Raw genomic sequence first — 2,414 nt, 5'->3', positions numbered from 1 at the left:
GGTTTGTTTGCGGTAGGAACAACCGTAGGGTTTTGTTGCATGATTTATTGGATTAAGTACAGCGGTTAGACACTTTCTTAGAGACCGAGAGGTGATAAGAAGTTAGGTTTGTCTCATTGCCTTTGCATGCTAGAATAAGAATTGCGCGAGAGCGAGTTTGTTTCTTGTCAGGTTTAGGTGTTTTGAGCGACTAGTTGATCTATTTTGATTTAAGTTGAATTGTCCCTCTATCCTTGGTTGTGTAGTATTCATTTCCATTAGGGTCGAGTGTTGGTGAGACCGAGAGGTGAGTCAACATTAGAACACGTTAACGATTATTTCCCGGTTTGGTTGTTTTAGCCGATTTTGAGTAGTTTAGGCTTGTTGTGTGAGACCGAGAGGTAATCCAGTGAGCCCGAGCGATCCTTGGTCGTGTCATCTTTAGGAGCCGGTGTCTTGATATCATACAATCCATTTACTTGTTAGGCCTTCAATTTGATTCAAACCTAGGTAAACGTTTTTCTGCATCCGAAGTTAAAACAGTTAGTTCCCCGTTAAGTTTTCTATTTTTGGTAACTTTTGTCAGTCAGTCCAGTTAGTCCAGTTAGTCCAGTTAAGTTTTTAAAAAATCAAAAATTAATTAAATATTATTCTTAGGTAGGTCTTGTCTAGGGTTAGTGATCGTTAGCGTCTTGCGTATCTTCGTGTTCGATACTCGGACTTCCTAAGGTTATACTACTTGTGACTGGTACACTTGCCGGTTGTGTGTGGTTTAGGATTTTCGTTTTATATTTAAAGCTTAGTTGTGAGGGTCATTCGTTCTTTTAGACATATCCGACACACATCAAATCTCCAATCTGAGGTGTTAGTACCTACAGAAGTGTTGCCAAGAACTTTATCCTACCATCCTGAGGATAACATCATAGGAGATTGAATGCTGGAGTTCAAACGAGACGACAAATCGATCAAAACCTTCATTGTTTCTACTCAAGTGTATCTCCTTTACAAAATCAATTCTCATTCAAGTGTTTTACATTGTAGGTCGAACCTAAAATGTACAAAGAAGCCCTGACCGAAGAGAGCTGGGTCAATGCGATGTAAGGAGAACTATTGCAATTTGAGAAGCTCGGGGTCTGGAAACTGGTTGATTTGCCCGAGGATAAGAAGCTGATTAACTGTAAACGAGATGAGAATGGAATCATTGTCAGAAACAAAGCAAGACTTTTTGTTTTGGGTTTTAATCAAAGAGAAGGTATCGACTACAATGAGGTTTATGCACCAGTTGCAAGGCTAGAAGCTATTCGGATCTTTCTGGCTTTTGCTTCTTGGAAAGGTTTCAAAGTTTATCAGTTAGATGTCAAGTCTGCATTCCCTAACGGAAAAATCAGTAAAGAAGTCTACGTGGGACAACCACCGGGGTTTACCGATCCGATCCACACAGACAAAGTGTACCTCCTTGATAAAGCCCTTTACGGTCTCCATCAGGCCCCGAGAGCCTGATATGAGACGTTGTCCCAACATATTTTGGACAACGGGTTTATCAAAGGAACCGTCGACTGTACACTCTTCACCAAACTTGTTGATGGACATTTACTGATCGTGCAGATATATGACAATGATATCATCTTTAGGTCGACAAACGATGTGCTTGCAAGCAGTTTAAGGAAGTAATGAAGAAGAAGTTTGAGATGAGTACAATGGGGAAGATGAAATTTGTGTTTGGACTTCAAGTGGAACAGTTACTAGACGGTATCTTTATCCATCAGACCAAGTATGCCAATGACGTATTGGCGAAGTTCAACATGACTGATGCATCGGCAATCAGTACTCCTCTACCATTAAATCATGGTATCGGTCCTGTTCCTAACGGGGAGAAGGTTGACCAAACTTTATACCAATCCATAATAGGCTCATTGATGTACCTCACTGCTTCTCGGCCAGACATCATGTATGCCACATGTTTGTGCGCCCAATATCAATCGAATCCGAAAGTCTCACGTCTGATGATCGTCAAAAGAATTCTACGTTATCTTAAGGGATATCCGGGGGTCGGTCTCTGGTATCCAAAAGACGATGAGTTTGTGCTGAGAGCATACTCAGATTTGGACTATGGAAGCTGTAAGCTGAATGCCAAATCTACAACGGCAGGTGTCTGTTCTTTGGCAAGCGTCTTGTCACCTGGCAATGCAAGAAACAGACCACGGTTTCGCTATCTACCTGTGAAGATGAGTATGTAGCTGCTTCCAGTTGCTGCTCTCAGGTTCTTTGGATACAACAACAGATGCGGGATTATCGTTTGAATTTTTTACTACCCCTATCTTCGTAGATAATACTGCAGCTATTTCCATTACTAAAAATCCGGTAAACCACTCTAAAACTAAGCATATCGAGATACGGTATCACTTCATTCGTGATTGCTATGAAAAGAAGTTGAT

This window comes from Bidens hawaiensis, unplaced genomic scaffold (assembly GCF_021521415.1).
Source record: "Bidens hawaiensis isolate Kalapana, Puna unplaced genomic scaffold, B.hawaiensis_p1.1 tig00060330_1, whole genome shotgun sequence".
NCBI classification, from domain to species: Eukaryota; Viridiplantae; Streptophyta; class Magnoliopsida; order Asterales; family Asteraceae; genus Bidens; species Bidens hawaiensis.
Note: the sequence above shows the minus strand (reverse complement) of the source record.